The sequence below is a fragment of the Bos indicus x Bos taurus genome, chromosome 8, assembly GCF_003369695.1.
Source record: "Bos indicus x Bos taurus breed Angus x Brahman F1 hybrid chromosome 8, Bos_hybrid_MaternalHap_v2.0, whole genome shotgun sequence".
Classification (NCBI taxonomy): domain Eukaryota; kingdom Metazoa; phylum Chordata; class Mammalia; order Artiodactyla; family Bovidae; genus Bos; species Bos indicus x Bos taurus.
Window position 1 is genome coordinate 44,580,277 of NC_040083.1, and position 21,329 is coordinate 44,601,605.

At 40.4% G+C, this 21,329-nt stretch overlaps 1 long non-coding RNA gene across 1 annotated transcript in view; it reads left to right on the forward strand.

Annotated features, from left to right (window-relative positions):
* Nucleotides 1-17,175, forward strand: part of LOC113897093 — a 121,568-nt gene extending 104,393 nt beyond the window's left edge. Inside the window, exon 3 of the long non-coding RNA XR_003512253.1 lies at nucleotides 17,030-17,175. This is a non-coding gene — a long non-coding RNA (uncharacterized LOC113897093). The remainder of the gene's footprint in view (nucleotides 1-17,029) is intronic.
* Nucleotides 17,176-21,329: the final 4,154 nt, after the last annotated feature.

A 21,329-nucleotide genomic window follows, 5' to 3' on the forward strand; every position in this document is an offset into this window, starting at 1 on the left:
TCCCTGGGTTGGGAAAATCCCCTGGAGAAGGGAATGGCTACCCACTCCAGTATTCTTGCTTGGAGAATCCCATGGACCAAAGAGCCTGATGGGCTACAGTCCATGGAGTTGCAGAGTCAGACGTGACTGAGTGACCAGAACTTTCCCTTTTTTTTTTTTTTTTTCATGATCTCAGACATCCACTAGGGGTCTTGTGATGTACCACCTTCAGAAAAGGCAGACTATTGTGTACACAAGTAGAAGTGCTGTAAAGAACAGCAAGGGACTGATTAACCCAAATTAAGGTAAATGTGTACTTGGAGGTGGGGGGAGGAATGTGGTTAAGGAGCGATGTACAAGTGGCCTCTCAAGAGTGGGCAATGATCTGCTTCTTAACCAGGATATACATACATGGATCTTTACTATTTCTCAAACTGTACAGTTTTATACTTTCTAGATGTTTGACATATTTTACAATAAAAACCGTTGAGTAAGTTATAATATTCTGGAACTATCTCAGTGGTTAGAAGACATACTAGTGAATTTATACAGAAGCCAGCCCATCATTTTGACCTCCGTATCCTTTGGCATATTCCCCAAAGTCAGGTGAGGATAGGGAGATAGTAAAGGGAAAAAAACCCCTAACCTAAGAAAAGGCAGGCCACTAGAATCTGACCTTCTCCCCTTACGCCAGAGCTGTGCTTCATTGGACAATAAAGCTCAGCTGCTGCTTTCATGGAACATGAAGATTGGTGGGACAAAGAAACAAGTAAATTTAGGTTCTGCAGGTGGGGAAATGGAGCACACAGAAGGGATCTCGACCTACTAATCATAATGTGAAAATAAGATAGTACCATATATTTTATAGTGTGTATTATTTTTAAGGGAATTTTTCTACTTTGGGGCTTAAATAGAAGGCTATAGAAATTCTATCTTAAAAAATATGAATAAAGGATCATTCTTGCCTCTTTCTTGTCTCCCACCTCCAACCCTCCTGCACATCTACCTCCGTTACAGTATTTTGCACACTCTATTGCATCCGTTCACGTGTTTGCCTCTACCATAGATCATAGCCTCTCGAGGGCTGGGCTCTGTCTTACCTTTGTGTCTGATGTACTTGACTCAGGCACTGCTATTTTTCAAGGACTGAGAATCAAGGCTCTCTTATCACGTCCTCTCCCTGCCTGCAGCCCCTTTGGCCCCTTTAGTCTCTTTTGTACCACTGTCCCTTGCTTAATGAAACTCCAGACACTCTGGACCCCTTCCTGTGCCTCAGTCATGCTGAGCTCATTCTCACCCCAGAGCCTTTGCACATGCTGTTGTCTCTTCCTTGAGGGTTCTTGCCTCAATTTGTTCTTCTTACTCAGGTCTTGGCTTAAATGATGCCCTTTGAGAGAGGTCTTCCACAACCACTGTATTAATTCTACCTTTTTCTCTGTCTTCTCGCCTGTCCCCTCCATCCTATTAACCTTGACTTATTTTCTCCAGAGCATTTTCACTACCTGAAATTTGCTTAGTTATTTACTTGTCTATTTGTTGTCTCTCTTCTCCATTACAGCAGGGCTCTTCATTTGTGTGTATGTTTGTTTTTCTTGTTTGTTTTTGTGTTATATCTCTAGTAGCTAAACTATTGCCTGGCCTACAGTAAGCACTCAATCCAGTTTTTGAATAAGTAAATTAATGGATGGTACTGTGTTAAGTATTTATATAACTGAGATGCATAACTGCATCTTGAAGAATTTAGTAATGAACAAAGTTGACTCAAGATTAGTGTGCTAATATAGTATCTAACACATAGCAGGCACTCAATAAATATTTATCCAATGAATAAATATAAAGAATATGTAAAGGATTCTTGAAAATCAATTTTAAAATCCCACAAACCAATATATAAGCTGGCAAAGGAAAAACTCCTAGAAGTAATGGGTTTAGCAGAGTTGCAGGATTTGAGGTCAATATATAAAAATCAATTTTATTTCTGTATATTAGCAATTGAAAAGCAATCTTTTTTATTTTTTAAAAAATTTAGTATATTTCCCCTTTTTCTTTCTTTTTAAAATCAGAGTATAACTGCTTTACAATATTGCATAGTTTCTGCTATACATTGAAAGTCAATCAGCTGTGTGTATACATATATTCCCTCCCTCCCACCCCCACCCCCATTCTACCCTCTAGGTCATCACATAGCACGGAGCTGAACTTTAACACATATATTTTAAAATATTTTTAAATTGAAGTATAGTTGATTTGCAATGTGTAAATTTCTGATATCCAGCAAAGTGACTCAGTTATACACATATATGCATTCTTTTTTATATTCTTTTACTTTATGGTTTATCCCAGGATATTGAATATAGTAAGCTTCCCTCATGGCTCAGATAGTAGAGAACCTGCCTATAATAAAGGAGACGTGGGTCTGATCCCTGGGTCAGGAAGATCCCCTGGAGAAGGAAAATGGCTAACCATTCCAATATTCCTGCCTGAAGAGTTCCATGGACCGAGGAGCCTGGCAGGCTACAGTCAATGGGGTCACAAAGGGTCGGACATGACTGAAGCGACTGAGCAGGTGCAAACTACACCCCAAAATAGAATGTGTGTGCATGCTCAGTCACTTCAATCATGTCCAACCTCATGGACTGTAGCCCACCAGGCTCCTCTGTCCATGGGATTCTCCAGGCAAGAATACTGGAGTGGGTTGCCATGCCTTCCTCCAGATGATCTTCCTGACCCACGGATCCAAATGGGGTCTCATGCATTGGCAGGCAGGTTCTTTACCACTAGTGCCACCTGGGAAGCCCTCCAAAAAAGAATACTTTGGTATAAATCTAACAAAATATGTGTAGGATTCGTATGTTAAAAACTGGAAAACACTGATAAAATAAACAATGAACTATATATATTAAAAGACACATAGCCTTGGGATAAACCATAATGGAAAAGAATATAGAAAAGAATGTGTACAATTTCCCTGGTGGCTCAGTGACAAAGAATCTGCCTGCCAAGGTAAGAGACATGAGTTTGATCCCTGGTCCGGGAAAATCCCACATGCCGCAGAGCAACTAAAGCCATGTGCCACAACCATTGAGCCTGTGCTCTAGAGCCTGGGAATCGCAACTACTGAGCCCTCAGGCTGCAACTGCTGAAGCTCACACACCCTAGAGCCCGTGCTCTGCAACAAGAGAAGGCCCCTCAGTGAGAACTCACGCACTGCAACTAGAGAGCATCCCCAGGCCCACTCACCGCAACTAGAGAGAAGCCCAGGCAGCAAGGAAGACCCAGCACAGCCATAAATAAATGAATATTATAAAAAAGAATCTGTATATGTATAAAATTGAGTCACTTTGCTGTAGAGCAGATATCAATATGACATTATAAATAAATTATACTTCAATAAAAAAAATTTTTGCTTTTTAGTTTATATTGTGGTATAAGCAATTAAAAATGTTGTGATAGTTTCAGGTGAACAGCAAAGGGACTCAGCCATATACATACATGTATCCATTCTCCCCCAAACTCCCCTGCCATCCAGGCTGCCACAAACATTGAGCAGAGTTCCATGTGCTATATGTACAGTAGGTCCTTGTTATTATTCATTTTAAATATAACAGTGTGTACATGATCATCCCAAACTCTGTAACTATCCTTTCCCCCCATTCCCATCCCCACAACCATAAATTCATTCTCTAAGTCTGTGAGTCTCTTTCTGAAAAAAAAAATTTTTTTTAAAGACGGATAGGCATGTTCATTGTTAAAATGTCAGTTTTTCCCCAAATTAATCTATAGATCTGACATAATCCTAATCAAAATCTCAGCAGAATTTTTTGTAGATATCAATAAACTGATTCTAAAACTGATATGAGAGGCAAAGGAATTAGATTAGTCAATACAACTTTGCAAAAGAGGAGCCAATTTGAAGAGTCATGCCATCTGATTTTGAGAATTACTATAAATCTCCAGTAATCAAGACAGTGTGGTATTGACAAAAGGAAAGACCTATAGATCAATGAAACAGAACAGAGAACCTAGAAATTGACCCACATATATATATGTGGGTCATAGATTTTTGACAAAGATACTAAATAGTCTTTTCAACAAAATAGTGCTAGAACAACTGGACATCCATAAGTGCAAAAAAAAAAAAAAGAAAAACACAAAAAAACCAAACCAACAACAACCTTCAACTCATATCCTTTATTGTATATAACAATTACCTAAAATGCATTATAGATGCACCATAGACCTAACGGTAAAACCTAAAAATATAAAACTTCTAGAAGATAAAATTGAAAAATCCTTGTAACCTTGAGTTAAACAAAGATTTCTTTGCTTAACCTTGGTTTTAATCTTGGGTTAAGCAAAAGATATGTTACCTGAAACACAATCCATAAAAAACAAACTGATGAACTTGACTTCATCAAAATTTAAAACTTGTGCTCTGTAAAAGACACTTCAGAGTGTGAGAAGACAAGTCACAGACTGGGAGAAAATGTTTGCAAATCATATATATCCAACAAAGGACTTGTATCTATGATATATAAGAGTTTACAAAACTCAATAATAAGAGAACAAAACCCAGCTTTTTAAAAAAAGACCTGGTAAGAGTTTATTTAGATACAACTGACAAGAAAATTTGCAAAACCCAGTTTTTTACATGGGCAGAAGATTTGCACCAACACTTTACCAAAGAGAATATATGGAGAGAAAGTATCACATGAAAAGATGCTTCTCACTATTACTCATTAGAGAAATATAAATGAAAACTACAATGAAATACAATTTTACATCTACCAGATTGTAAATATGTTTTTACAACTCCAAGTGGTGTGGAAGATGCAGAAAAATGAAACTTCTCATGGCCTATTGATAGGAGTATAAATCTGAATGGTTTCTTTAGCAGGCAATTTGGCATTTATCTAGCTGGGTTGAAGACTCACATACCCCCATGACCCAGTAATTCCACTCCTAGAATGAGAAAATTTTGAACATGTACACAAAGAAAATAATGTGTACAAGAATGTCATAGGAACAGCAGAAAATGTAGAAAAATGTCCATCACAGGTGAACAGACAAACTGTGGTTTATTGCTACATTGTCAAACAATATAGCAAGGGTTAGCAGACTATGCAGCCCATGAGCCAAATCCAGCCCAACACTCTTTGTGTAAATAAACCTTTATTGAAACCCAGCCACCCGCAGTCCTTGATGTACTGTCTATGAATGCTTTCCTGCTACAATGACATCATTGGGTAGTTGCAACAGAAACTACATAGCCCACAAAGCCCAAAATATTGACTGTTTTTTACAAGAAAGCAACACCAATAAATGAATCAGAGGTGTGTATTAGTGTTCAACCCAGAGAAACAAACCATCAGTCAGGGTTCAACCAAAGGGAAAAACCAGTGGGAGATAGATGGTAAGAGGTTTATTGAAAGTAATTGGCTTACATGATTGCAGACTTGGCTAGTTTAAGTCCAAAATCCACAGGATAGGCCATCAGGAAGGGCAATCTGGAACTGTCAAGCAGGAGGTGAAGCTGCTGTCCACAGGATAATTTTTTTCTTCTTCAGAGAAGCCTCAGCTCTGCTCTTGATACCTTTCAACTGATTGAATCTTGTTCATCCAAATTATGTAGGATGATCTCCCTTACTTGAAGTCAACTGGTCAAGGGCTTTAATCACATCTACAGAATACATTCACAATAATACCTAGATTAGCATTTCATTGAATGACTGGACACTATAGTCAAGTTGACAAATAAAACTGACCATCACATGTATTAATAAAGATAGATCTTGTAAATATAATACTGAACAACAACAAGTTACAAAATGATATGTGTGGTATGGTAACTTTTATATAAAACTTAAAATAATCATAGGAATTTAATGCCATTGATTGATACATGTCTGTGTAAAACTATGTGGAACACTGATAAACAGCTACTTTATGATACTGTTTGACATTGGGGAGGAAGAAAAGGAGTAGAATTGAGGGTGGGTATACTGAATCTGTAAATTTTTTTTTTATGGCAAGAGACTCCAAAGCAAGGGAGGCACGTAGGAATTTTATTAAGCTTGACCCTTTATTACAATTTTAAAAATATATCACTGTTAACACTTGTATGTGTGTTTGTAATTCTACACAATCATTACATTTTTAAAAATTCATAATGATTGGGCTTCCCTGGTGGCTCAGTGGTAAAGAATCCACCTACCAGTGCAGGAGACACAGGTTTGACCTCTGATCTGGGAAGATCCCACATGCCACAGAGCACAAGGCCAGGCGCCACAACTTTTGAGACTGTGCTCTAGAGCCTGGTAGTCGCAAATACTGAGCTCATGTGCCGAAACTACTGAGGCCTGAACACCCTGGAGACCATGCTCTGCAACAAGAGAAGACACTGCAATGAGAAGCCCAAGCATCACAACCTGAGAGCAGCTTCTGCTCTCCACAGATAGAGAAAGCCCACACAGCAGCGAAGACCCAACACGGCTGATAAATAAATACATAAACTTAAAAAAAATTGTAGTGATTGCCCTCCTTCGGACAAACCTAAAAAGCACGTTCACACTGGGCAGTCAACTTTGAATCAGAACCACCCTGGAAAGGATCAGAGAGTAGAAGCTTCTTTTTTTTCCCCCTAAATTCCAAACCCCTCTTTGGAAGCTACATCAGACTTTTTTTTCAGGAATCTGTATTTCAGGAACTGAGCCTCACATCCTGGGAGCCAAGTGTGGAAATTCAGTGTTCACTGTGCTGCAGCCTGTGTGCAGAGGAGAGCAGGGAGCAAGGTGTGAGTTATTCTTACTGGAGCCCTGACCTTGACTGACCTCCACGGTGTCAAGCTCTGTAGCCAAACGGAACTCCTGACTTAAGGAGCTAGAGATAAAGAGGCAGGTGGCCGGTCACATGGCACGTGGCTGCTGATGGAATGAGACTTGTCAGACTTCCCAGGGGGCTCTTACCAGGGTCCGCATGTGTGTTCACACACTAAGAAACAGCATTGAGCATGCTTCCTGAAGAAAGTCAGATGACTTCTGACTTAAGAGGTATTAAGCCTGGATTCAGAGGTGGCAACCTTCAGTATGCCTGTAGAAATCAATCAATTGACATTTCCTACAGCAAAGCAACATAACTCTTTTTGCAAAAAATTAACTTTTTTATGATTTGGAAAAGTACATGTTCTTTGTGAAAATTTAGAATATCTGAAAAGCTAGAAGAAAACAAAAATTCCCCTATGTAGAGTTATTAGTGGTTATCATCTATTCTTTTCTTTGTCATATATATTTTTTTCCTATAGTTAATTCATCTTTTTAGCAATGGTTATTGAGTACCTACTGTGTACCAGGCTTTATTCTAGAGATATATGAATAAACAAAACAGAACATCAAGTTTCCTACCTTATGAAGCTCACAATGAGGAAGGTAAACCAATCATGGAAAAGTAAACACATAAATATGGAAGATAAATTTAGATCATATGTGCTATAGTGGAAAAAACAATACCTAAAAATACTGGAGACTTACAATGTATTGTTCTAAGCCCTTCACCTCATATAATATTAATACATTGAGTAAAGCTGGCGTGTTGGGGGGGGGGTGTGCGCATGTGTATGTGTTTTAGATGGAAGATCATTACCATAAATCTTTCTGTTCAGTGGTCAGGGAAGTCTTCTTGCAGGAAATGACACAGGAGTCAAGGTTTGTGTGAAGGGAAGAAGACAACCAGAGAAGATGCAGGTTAAGGGCTTCCCTGGCAGAAGGCACAGCAAGTTTAAGTTCCTTGAGTACAAAATAGTTTTAGCATGTTCATGAAACAGAAGGCAAAAGACAAGCATAGCTGAAACTTTGGGGCGCAAGGGGCAGAGTGGTCTGCAATGACACTAAAGATGTATGTTTTGTGATTAGGCCATGTAGGATCTTGAGGGCCACAGTAAAGAGTTTAACTTTTATTCTAAGACGTTACAGAGCCTTTAGATTTTAAGCAGCAGAGAGACAAGATCTGATTTCCACTGGTTTAGAGATCATGCTGCACGGTGTTTGGCAAATGAATTTTAAGAATGTAAACCAGAATCTGGAAGACGAGTTGGAAGTTTCCTGAGGTCATCCAAGTGAAAGGCGATGGCCCATTGGACCAGGCTAACAGCAGAATAGATGAAAAGAAGTGGGGGAAAGTTAGGATTCTATTGAAGTGACACTGTTTTTGTAGTTTTATGTAGGCCCTGTTCATTTTCCTTCATTTTAGAAAATAAAAAGGATTTAGAAAATTCTTCTAAAACAGAATTTTAAAATATATCAGCCACACTTCAGGAGACCCAAATTGGAAAACAAGCAGGGAAGCCTAAGAATGGTAGATCCTGTTATTGTTTTGAGGGAGAGGGTGGGGTGATTTGGGAGAATGGCATTGAAATATGTATAATATCATATAAGAAACAAATCGCCAGTCCAGGTTCGATGCAGGATACAGGATGCTTGGGGCTGGTGCACTGGGATGACCCAGAGGGATGGTACAGGGAGGGAGGTGGGAGGGGAATTCAGGATTGGGAACACGTGTACACCTGTGGCGGATGCATATTGATGTTGGCAAAACCAATACAATATTGTAAAGTAAATAAATAATATAATAATTAAAAAATAAAACAAACAAACAAAAAAACTGAACATTCAAAAAATGAAAAAAAAAAAAAAAAAGAATGGTAGATCCTAAGAAGATGGAAGGCTAACCCTGGACTGTGACTGGAGGCTCCAGGGAACTCTTGAGTACAGCAGATCCAGGCAATGTTTTTTCCAGCTGTTTCATTCTCTCCTCATCCCACCTCTGTCTTCACACTCTCACTTAAGTATAATTAAAGGCCTGAACTTTTGCCACAGCTGCGACTCATGGAAAAATTGACACCACTCACTGACACAGTGCCTGTGCCTGATTTACCAACATCCTACAGTTGGAATTTGAAACTTGGGAGCCCTCTTTGCTAAAACCCTGCCCACAATGCAAAGTTGAAGGCAGTTGCAAATGGGGTTTTACCAAAGGCTGTGGAGCCCATATTTTTGATTGCTATACAAAGTCACTCTCTAATACTTCTTCTTCCCCCGAGAGCCTGCCCTTTACTATAAAGAGTGACAGTGCCAGATATTTTCCCTAGCCTCCCTTGAGCCCGGCTTCCCTGGTTGCTCAGCTGGTAAAGAATCTGCCTGCAATGCAGGAGACCCCGGTTTGATTCCTGGGTCAGGAAGATCCCCTGGAGAAGGGATAGGCTTCCCACTTTAGTATTCTTGGGCTTCTCTGATAGCTCAGATGGTAAAGAATCCTCTGGAGAAGGGATAGGCTATCCACTCAAGTATTCTTGGGCTTCCCTGGTAGCTCAGACGGTAAATAATCCACCTGTAATGCAAGAGACCTGGGTTCGATCCCTGGGTTGGGAAGATCCCCTGAAGGAGGGCATGGCAACCCAACCCAGTATTCTTGCCTGGAGAATCAAATTGACAGAGGAGCCTGGTGGGCTACAGTCCAAGGGGTTGCAAAGAGTTGGACATGACTGAGCAACTCAACAACAGCACATCCCTTGCAGCCAGACCTCAAATCTAAGAGTATTGTCTTGGTTCTCAGATTTACTCCCTGATGACTCCAGGATGGCTGCCTCCATTTTCTAACTAGAGTTTCCTACAGTCTAGATTTATCTGACTGAATTTCTTATGATGTCATTTAATGTGGCCCTCTGTTCTCTGTATTTCCTATAAAACAATAGTTGTAAACCTCAACACATATAAACCTTGCAACAACCCAATGAGGCAGGGCTATTAAATGTCCCCATTTTACAGAGGAATAATCGGCTAAGGCATAGAAAATTTCTGTACTAGAGGTCACGTGGCCAGAATTTGCATCTAAGCAGATGCTTCTAACCTCTGTGCTGCACACAAGGAAATATATAAGCAAGACATTCATGCATCTCACTTTACTTGAACATTCTCCAGGAGCAGATGATTGGTTGGCTTGCAAGCCTAGAAATCAATTAAGTCAATTAGCAGCAGCTAGTGAGCATCTACAGCATGTCTGGGCTAAGCTGTGGGATGCAAAGAGTGACAAGATGATGTTGAAGATGATGATAGCTGCCCTACTGAGCACTTCCTGTGTACCAGACCCCGGGCTCAGTGCTATGACTACAGCAGTGATCATCACAGTCAAAACGAGTTTCATTATGTATCAGTCTTGTGAGAGAAGAACCACAGTGTGTTAAGTGCTATAATGGGGATTGTTGAGAGCTGTGTAAGTCCAATCCAATGGTCACTAGCCCCATGGGGCTATTTCATTTTAAATTAATGACAATTAAATAACATTTAAAATTCAATCTGTCAGTCTCTGTAGCCGCTTTTAAAATGCTCAATAACCACTTGTGGCTAGCGACTACCTATTGGATATCACAGATTACAGAATGGAATCATTGCGCTAAGTTCTATGGGACAGTGCTGATTTAGATAATTGGGAAAGCACGGGGAAGAAACACCACCCTGTCTGGACTTGGAGGTGAGGTGAGGGGTGAGGGAAGGGGTCCCAAACACCTGATATTATATTTAAGCTGAGACTTGAAGAATGAGTAATTTTAGTCCTTACTGCACTCCTATCAGATGTCTTTGTTGTTGTGTAGTCACTAAGTCATATCTGACTCTCTGCAACCCCATGTACTGTAGCCCACTAGGCTCCTCTTGTTCAGGCAAGAATACTGGAGTGGGTGTCCATTTCCTTCCCCAGGGATCTTCTCAACCCAGGGATTGAACCCACAACTCCCACATCTCCTGCACTGCAGGCGGATTCTTTACTGCTGAGCCATCAGGCACGTCTTATATACCTGTTTAATGAATGAGGAAATGGACTTTGAAAATTTACAAAATTTGCCCAAAGTCTCAAGAAAAAATGCGAGCAGGAACATTTGATCCCAGATCTATAAAAAGAAAAAGAAAGTGACGTTGCTCAGTCAGGTCTGACTTTGAGACTCCATGGACTATAGCCTACCAGACTCCTCTGTCCATGAAATTTTCCAGGCAAGAGTACTGAAGTGGGTTGACATCTCCTTCTCCAGGGGATTTTCCCAACCCAGCGATTGAACGTGGGTCTCCCTCATTGCAGGCAGACACTTTACCATCTGAGTCACCAGGGGAGCCCAGATTTATCTGTCTGCTCAAAACACTAATGCTTGAAATGCTAATTCTAGAAGTAGAGGAACCCTGGGCAAAAGAGACCTCTTTTAGAATAAAGGGGTGATATCTTCACAAATATTGATTGAACACTTTGTGCTGTATTTCAAAGCTCTGTAGGCACTGATGTCAGGTGAGCAGTTTACAAAAACTGGGGCCTCTCACTACATGGAGTTTGTCATCTTATTGTGGAATGAGTGCAGAAAAGTGAGTGTACTCTAAGTGCTAAGGGAATCCCAAAGGGTAGTGATGGCTTCCTGTGAAGACTCTTTGGAAAGAGAAAGAGTTCAAGGGATCTTGAAAGACACATGGGATGTGACTGTTGGAGCATTCCAGAATAGAGGAAAGGCTTGTGGGAAAGCATAGGGTAAGGCGTACAATGCCAGTGCCAAGACTACAGGTAATACCTCCACCAGGTTAGAGATTTATTAAGATGAGATAACTCAGTCCTTTCTGCAGACATGGAACTTCATTGAAAATTCTTCTTGAACAACATTTATAGGTATGTCTATGAACTGATCAATTCAGGGGCAGGCCCAAGACTTCACTAATTTCTGCCTGAGCTCTGAGAGCATCAAAGATATCACAGCAGAATCTGTCTCTTTCCATTAGGAAAGTCTTTGGGAACATGCAAGAAAGGTTTGGAGGGTGATTCATCTCTGTTTTCAGAAAAATTGTGGTGCTTCCCCGGTCTCTCACCCCCATCTTCAAACCCTCAAATGGACACCAGCTCCAGAGAGGGAAGGACATTTAATCATAGGGTGCAAAATTAATTTGGGGAATTTTGTATTATGTGTTTATTTATTTCTTTGGCTGTTCCAGGTCTTAGTTGCGGCATGTGGGATCTATTAATAATTCCCCAAGAAAGAGAAAGAAAGAAAGTGAAGTCGCTCAGTTGTGTCCAACTCTTTGCGACCCTGTGGACTGTAGCCTCCCAGGCTTCTCCTTCCATGGGATTCTCCAGGCAAGAATACTGTGGAGTGGGTTACCATTTCCTTCTCCAGGGGATCTTCCCGACCCAGCGATCAAACCCAGGTCTCCCACACTGGAGGCAGACGCTTTAACCTCTGAGCCACCAGGGAAGCCCTAATAATTCCCCAACCAGGGATCAAACCTGGACCCTCTGTATTGTGATCGTGGACGGGATCTTAGCCCCTGGACCACCAGGGAAGTCCAGGGAATTTTAAATCAGTATACTACTATGCACATCACTTTATGGGAAAAACAATCCAATTAACAAAAAAATATTAATTGACTTGTGAATGGTATAGATATGATATATTAGTGCCATACAAACATTTTATATAGTAGCGTTCACTGTTCACAAACTGTCTATTGTTCCATTTTTTGTCTTAAATTATTTCATGTATATTTTTTTGCACTTCAATATAGTCCAAATAGGGCTTCCCTATTTGGGAAGCTCAGGCAGTAAAGAATCTGCCTGCAATGGGGGAGACCTGGGTTCAATCCCTGGGTTGGGAAGATCCCCTGGAGGAGGGGATGACAACCCATTCCAGAATTTTTGCCTGGAGAACCAAAGTGACAGAGGAGCCTGGCGAGCTACATTCCATGGGATTGCAAAGAGTCAGACGCTACTGAGAAACTAAGCACAGCACCGCATAGTCCAAATAATATTTCCTTTTGGAGATAGTCTATAACATAGTCAGTCTTCAATTGTTAACTGTTGAATTTATTTCCTGCCACTATTAATATCAGTGCACTGAATAGTTTTGTACAATCATTGTTTAAGCTATATAATGTTTTAGAATATATTCCCAAAAGTAGGATGTCTGGGACATAGGTAATAATAATTGCATATTTCTTGTTAGCTGCTCTCTAAAAAGACTCTGCCAGTGTTCATTTGGTGTATTTATTCCCTCAAAGTGTCATCAACATTAGGTTTTGAATTATTCCTTTGCTTTCAATAATTTAAGGGATTTGGAGTCATGGAAAATCTCAGCCCTGTTAGCAACTTGACTTATCCTTTCTGCCTCAACTGCTTCATTGTGGAACATAAATAATACGACTACTTTTCTGGATTGGGATTGAATGAGATAGTTCAGATGAAGCAGCTGGCACAGTACATAGGTAGCCAGTGTCTACTCCACGTGCCTTAGGGAACTGGAGGTACCTTAGAGCTAAGAGTTGGACACGACTGAGCGACTTCACTTTCACTTTTCACTTTCATGCATTGGAGAAGGAAATGGCAGCCCACTCCGGTATTCTTGCCTGGAGAATCCCAGGGAAGGGGGAGCCTGCTGGGCTGCCATCTATGGGGTGGCACAGAGTCGAACACGACTGAAGTGATAGCAGCAGCAGCAGTAGTAGAGCTCTCAGTCTGCATTTTCCTTTAACTGCTGCTGAGGTTATGCATTATGGGGGGTAATTATATATCATGGGAATACCCCTAGAATATTTAAGACCCCCAGTCTCCTCCTGTGCTCGTGCTAAATTACTTCAGTCGTGTCTGACTCTTGGCGACTTTTTGTGACCCTATGGACTATAGCCTGTGAGGCTTCTCTGTCCATGGGATTCTTCAGGCAAGAATACTGGAGTGGGTTCCAATTTCCTTCCTACTCTTCACCGTCTCCTCTGTCTCACAGGATGCTTCAGTCTTGAACTAGAGTCCTTTCTATCATCCTTTCTTTGTTTGCCACCTGGTTCAAGGTGATGTTTGCTATCACCATGGCATCCAGACTTGATGTCCAGTGTTAACAGGATATAGCCTAGCATCTTCCTTACAAACCCAGAGTCCCAGACTTACAGACTGTCTGAGTTTAAAAGAAGCCACAATGGTTATTATCCAACTTTCCCTTGGGTGCTCGACAGTTTCCAATCAGCGGAAATGGTCTTCTTAAAATTGATTAAATGATGCCAATTGGATAAATGGGCTTCCCTGGTGGCTCAGTGGTAAAGAATCTGCCTGCAATGCAGGAGACCTGGGTTCAATCCCTGGGTCAGGAAGATCCCTTGGAGGAGGGCATGGCAACAAATTCCAATATTCTTGCCTGGAGAATTCCATGGACAGAGGAGCCTGGCAGGCTACAGTCCATAGGGTCACAAAGAGTTGGATTCGACTGAAGCAACTGAGCAGTAGCAGCATTGGATAAATACTATGATGAATTTAAGGTGAGGCTAGAATTTGGTCTCTCTATTCTTGGCCCTCCAGGCAACACAGCATTCTCATCCACTATAGTCAATTCTCAAATAAATTATATTATCACTTAGACAATTTGTGAAACATCTTTGAGAAACATTTTAAGTTCTGAATGTCATAATTAAACAGGATAGGGAGCAGTCTTCTGTTGATAGAACCCAGTATTTTATTTAATTGATTTTTTCCTATATAGTTTATATAGTTATGAAACATCTAAAGTCTACTTCCTTCTGGTTAATAGATGGTGTCTAAAACCAATAAAACAAGAAATAGAGATGAGTATATTATAAAAATGGAAACTATTACAAAAATAAGAAACACAAAAATTGGGAGGCAAAAATAGGAGAGGATGTGGGAGTTAGATTAAGAAAAGCAGAACTGTATTATTTAATGTTAAAAAGAGAGTCAGATGAAGAACAAAAACCCAGAAACTTAAAAATGGTATTCTCTAGAACTAGAGGTTGGATGGTGAGTAGGAAGGAAAATCTTACTTTTAACTTTAAACTCTTATATGGTTTGAAATTTCTTGACATATGTATGTTGCTTTTTCCTTTTTAAAAACTGCTTTATTGAGATTAATTTACATACCATTCCATTCACCCACTTAAAGTGTGCAATTCAGTGTTTTCCAGCATATTCACATCACATCACTGCCTTCCACTTCAGAACATTCTCATCATCTGCCCCTAAATCTGCCACCTAAATCTATTTTACCTGTTGCCTGGTAGCTCAGATGGTAAAAGACTCGTCCTGCAATGTGGGAGATCTAGGTTCTATCCCTGGTTTGGGAAGATTCCCTGGAGGGGGGAATGGCTACCCAATCCACTGCACTGGCCTGGAGAGTTCCATGGACAGAGGAGCCTGGCAGGTCACAAAGAGTCAGACATGACTGAACAACTTTCACTTTCACTTTCAGATCTATTACCTATTAGCACTCATGCCTCATTCCCCCAGGAAGTCCTTCTCTCCCTAGCTCTAGAGAACCCCTAATCTATTTTCAGTCTCTATAGATTTGCTCACTTTGAATATTTAATATAAATGAACTCAAACAACTTATGGACTTATATCTGGCTTTTTTTCAGTTAGTGTAATGTTTTCAAAGTTCATCCATGTAATAGCAAGTACCAGTACTTCACTCTTTTTTATTGCTGAATAATATTCCATTGTTTGGATATACCACATTTGTTTATCAATTCATCAGTTAATGGAGAGTTGGATTGTTTTTATGAATTTTCCTGTGGATGGATGTTTTCGTTTCTCTTGGGCATATACCTGGCAGTGAAATTGCTGAGTTATATGGTAACTATGTTTTGAGGAACTGTCAGAGCATTTTCTAAAGTAATTGCATCATTTTATATTCCCACCAGCAACATGGGAGGTTCACTTCTCCACATCTTCACCAATAGTTGCTATGATATCTTTCTAATTTTAGCCATCTTAGTGGGCCTGAAGTGGCATTTCATTGTGGTTGTGATTTACATTTTCCTAATAGCTAATAATATTGAATATCTTTTCATATTCTTACTGGCTGTTTTTATTTCTTTGGAGAAATGTCTATTCATTTCCTTTCCCCAATGCACATGTTATTTTCACCATTAAAAAAAGTATAAACTATCTTAATGCCTAGTAAGCAAATACTAAATGTTTAAGATGATAGTCTCTGAATGAAGAAAATTGAGCTATTTCTTTTTTCTTTTCCATTTTTTTCTAAAATTTAAAAACAAACTTTTAATCATCAAGTATTACTGTTTCCTTTTTATTTATCTTTTTCTGATTTAAAAAAGTAACACAAGGAATTTTTTTTAAAGAGACACAATATTAATCTAAAAGCAATAATAGCTAATATTTTAGCAGATTTTCCTTCAAGATATTTTACTAGACCTTCTATACTTTTTGAGGTTGTAGTATATGTGCAAATTTAAATTATGCCTTTTGTTTTTATTCTAATGTAGTAAAAAAAAAAAAAAAACAAAACCCTGCATGTTAAACAAAGTTCTTTAGCCATTTCTTTTGAGAGTTTCTAAAGAAAATGCCACTATATCTTTTGGTGTGCAGAATGGTCATGAAAGAGGGCTCCTTTCTCACATTTGTTGCTTTAAAATTGAAAAACAGTGAAAGTGAAAGTTGCTCAGTCATGTCCAACTCTTTGTGACCCCATGGACTAGTCCATGGAATTCTCCAGGCCAGAATACTGGAGTGGGTAGCCTTTCCCTTCTCCAGGGGATCTTCCCAACTCAGGGATCAAACCTTTAAAATTAAGGGGAAAAATTAGGTCGCATACGTATATACTGTCCCTTAACCTGTGGAAAACACAAACCCAGTAGAACTTGGAGAGGACATAGCCTGGTCCTTTACTTCCGTCTGATGCTCTCTCCCCACTTAAAACAGGAAAAAAAAGAAAGGAGTCTTGTGCAGTAGGAAGAAGCTGGGCTGCTCTCCAACCTCTTCTAACTTATATCTTCATGGTGTGGCTTTGCCTTTGGTTTAAAGTATTTGCAAATCCCCATGATACCACCAATTCCTGTATTCTTCCTTACACAGTATTTGTACTAAAAAAAAGCATGCTTTTCTTGTTTTCCCCATCCTCTCTTTCCCTCATTACAACTCTTTCTCCTGAAATCACTCATGCCATTAGGACAGGCTGACTGCAGATAGAGCTATAACTTAATGTTTCTTCTCATCCTTTTTTTTTTTCCTCCCAAAGCCTCCAGTGTTGCCAATTGCAGCCACTTCAAATGGAATCTGATTGCACAGATTCCATTTCCTCCCATGATGATGGAATCAATAGCCCTCTCCTCCTGGTAAGAGCTTGGGAAAGGTACTTTTTATTCACTTGCCTCAAGTGTTCAATTTTCTGTAACAGTATAGGCTGTTGACTCTTTATGTTCCCATGTATGTCCACAAACACTTCTTGGACCACAATACCATCCCAAACTACACACATATAACAGGCTGCTTCTTGTCTAAAAATGTAGGGAAAACACCAGGACACAAGCATAAGAGAATAAATCTGACTACCAACAACTCTCCCCACGTCTCCAATCACAGCTGTGCAAAAATGAACTTAAGGTGAATGATTCATCTTTAATTCAGCACATTGGGAAGAAAATACAGTGCTCACTGACACCCATGCTCCCCTCTTCTTCCTAAGGACAGCACTTAGACATAGCTTTCTAGGCTTCATGCTGGTAGGTGGGACCATGGACCAAGTTCTGCCCATTGTAATATGGGTGGATACGATATTTGCCACTTCCATAGCTGGAATCTTAAATCTTTTGCCCTCTCTCCCAGTTCAGTAGGGATTTTGGAGGCCACTTGTTGAAGATAAGATGCCACCAGATGGAAGCACTCAAGGTCCCTGAACGCAGGAAGCCAATCTTCACTACCATATTGAACAGAATCATGAACGAGAAATGAACTTTTGTTATAGTAGTCCACATTACCTGAGGATTGGGGCTTGTATCTTACATCATTTGCATACCCTGATTAACACATTTCCTTTTTCTATCTCCCACCCCAGCAAAATATTCTAGGTTGCTGTGATAGCTTGTAGACAAAGTCTTTAAAAAGGGATCACAATAAGGGCTCCCTTTTGCTAGCCACGCATTCAAATTCAAATATTACCAAGAGGAGACACTTGGTAGTAAGGTTCTGCCTAAATGGTTTCAAGTCTGGGAAAGTCCAAAATTTGGGGGTGGGGGGAATGAAAGCAAAAATCAAAACTGTCTTCCTGGTGTATTCACAGGTGAGGTGTTGTGGGGAATCAGAGAAATCTTAGTGGAGGCTTCACTGGTTGACTGAAGTTAATGTTCGCTTCTCTTCATCAGCTATGTATTATGTCATCAGCATCTTGGCCCCACCAGCTGCCCCTCCACACGGGGTGCGAGCTCATCTCACTCAGACTGTCAGTACCCGAGCCCTTCCTGAAATGGCTACAGGAAGGCATCCCTTACACCAAGGGCATCTTGAGTGGCCAGTCGTTGCCTCTACTTTGGAAACTCAAGTGACTTTGTTGACTTCATTACCTTTCCTTCTTTTTCAACCTTATTTGTAGATTCCATTGTTTCCTGGTATTGTTTCTAGACCTGTCACTCTTTTTTATACACTTTTATTTATTTGTTTATTTTTGGCTGGGCTGGGTCTTCATTGCTGAGTGCAGGCTTTCTCTAGTTGCAGTGAGCAGGGGCTACTCTGTAGTTGTATACAGGCTTCTCGCTGTGATGGCTTCTCTTTTTACAGATGGGCTCTAGAGTGCGAGGGCTTCAGGAGTTGCAGTGTGGGCTCAGTACTTGCTGTTTGAAGGCTCTAGAGTGTGGGCTCAGTAGTTGTGGTACATGGGCTTAGTTGTTCTGAAGTATGTGGGATCTTCCTGGGCCAGGAATTGAACCCATGTCCCCTGCATTGGCAGGCAGATTCTCAACCACTGGACCATCAGGAATGTCAACCTGTCACTCTTTTATTGTGTCCCATTTCATTTCAAGTGTGCTCATTGTTGATGAGAAACTTAAATGTTTCAAGAAGGTAGACCACAAACCGAGTATTTCACATTTTAGAACAAAGCAGACTTTGACATGAAAAACTGGTGCTTAGTCATGAAAAGTCCAGAGCCCATTCTGTTGACCACTTCCTAATGTAGGGATAAGATGGCAACCCTAGCTTTTGTTCCTGGTTCCGTAGCTGGTTTTTGTGACTTTAGATAGACTATTCTAACACACTGTTCCTTGGGGTATAATCATTGCAATTGATTTTGTGAAGTTTTGAGGAACACCGCTAATTCATTTCTATCTTCTTCCTCTACTTTAAGCTTTTCAATCAGTATCTCCAACCAAAAGGGGATTTCTTTCTCTCCTATGAATTATGAAGACCTTGTCTTTCAGGTTCTTTAAAACCGAAGTTTGGACTTGATACACAAGCTGTGTGTATAAATTTTACATCCGTTAGTATGCTTTCTTAAAGGCAGCTGGATTCTCTGTGCCGTCCTACCAAGTCTCTCTCTTTCCTTCCTCATTCCCTTCATTCTGCTATTGTTTTGTTTCTTGTTCAGGCTTCACATTGAAACTATTAAGTTTACATTGTTTTTGCAACTTCTGGACAAGGTGAACATTAGAAAAGGTGTGTGTGTGAGGTCTGTAACAAGAAAAAAACTATCGAAGAGAAAAAAGAGTAACTGAACTCCACAGCAAACAGACTGTAGAAATTAGAAGAATTTCCGGCTAGCAGAAATTAGAAGTTGAAGAGGCATATGTATTTTTTAAATGTAAAAACAACGTAACATCAAAACATTTGTTAACCTTAGAATCCCCTACCCACGCAGCAGCACAGGCACTTCTCTTTTTAATTGCTTTCTTTGAGTAGTTGTTCATGTGCACATTTTCCCACATAATTATAATCTCAATGCATGTAATTTTGTATTTTGGTATGAATTTGTTACAGAAATCTTTCTTAACTCTTTTTCATAGTTTTTAGATGAGTTATCAGATATTTAGGCAAACATTTTTAGGGTCAGACCTGCATGCCTGCTAACAGTGGGCCTCCAGTTTTCATACTGTTTCTGGCCAAAGGATGGAAACAGTAGCTGGTATCTTGAGAGGATGATACCAACATCCAGGCAAAGAGTAATGAATTAAATAGGGCTTGTAGGTGCTGGAGTTGCATGTTTTCCAACAGAAAAATAAATAAATAAAGAAAACACCTTAGGAGAAAGTACCTAGATGTTGGGAATTGCTTGAGAAGGACTGAGACACAAGTGTACCTCTTCTAAAGAGTTCTGAGTCCTTAACACTCACCCCCTCCAAGTCTTGTACTGTTTATGTGTTGCACAAGGCATATAAGGATCATGTCTATCAGGCTTGTAAGTGACCTTTCCCAGAGCATCTCATGATACACCCTCAGATACACACATGAATCTGAATTCAAAGAATCTGGAGCGAAGAGAAAATACAGACTTCACTGCTGCTGGAACAGAGGTGGGATGAGAAAGTAGGCCTAGGGCTCCTAGTTCAGTGCTGTAGGATTAGGGAAGAAAGGCTGCAGTGGGACAAGAAAACAAAGCTAGAGGAAAGGAAGTTGGCACAGAGAGAAAGAAGAGATGGAAGGGAGTTGGGGGTGAGGCTTTCAAGTCTCTGCTAATTTTAAGAGCAAACCTGAAATTAGAGAGTATAAGGTCCCCTGGGTAAATGCACCCTCTGAAATGAGCATCTCAAGTTATACAGGGGAGTCAGCTAAGCATTTAACTTATCTGCTTAGAATGAAGTTTCTAGAAAGAGAGGACAATGTGATGAAAGATGACTCTTCAGGAGTCGTGAAGGATGCAACCTCCTGCTTTACTGTTTGATGTCCATGGAGGCAGTGCGTGTCTTTCATGTGGCTTCTTGCGAATTTTTCCTTGAAAAATAAGTAACAGATGAAATGCTAGAAATACCCATGGTTGACCAATTGCCCCAAATTCCCTCTAACACCCTTCTAGGTATTTATTGGACTTCAATTTGCCCTTGAGATATCATCAAAGATAAGGTTAAATATGCATTAGCAATATGGATAAACTTAACTCCCCTCATTTCATAGAGAGAGTCAGAAAGGACTTGTAACTAGTCCAAAGTTCCATAACTTAGCCATGCAGAAAGAGAAAGGTCATGAGAGGCAGATGGAGGTATCTGATGTATGAGTGAAGACTTCTCAGACCTTCTAATTTGGCCCAGCTGCCAGAGGCCGCCTGCCAAGTCGCTTCAGTCGTGTCCGACTCTGTGCGACCCCATAGACGGCAGCCCACCAGGCTCCCCCGTCCCTGGGATTCTCCAGGCAAGAACACTGGAGTGGGTTGCCATTTCCTTCTCTAATGGATGAACATGAAAAGTGAAAGTGAAGTCGCTCAGTCGTGTCTGACTCTTAGCGACCCTGTGGACTGGAGCCCACCAGGCTCCTCTGTCCATGGGATTTTCCAAGCAAGAGTACTGGAGTGGGTGCCATCGCCTTCTCTGAGAGGCCACCTAAATGCAGCCAACTGA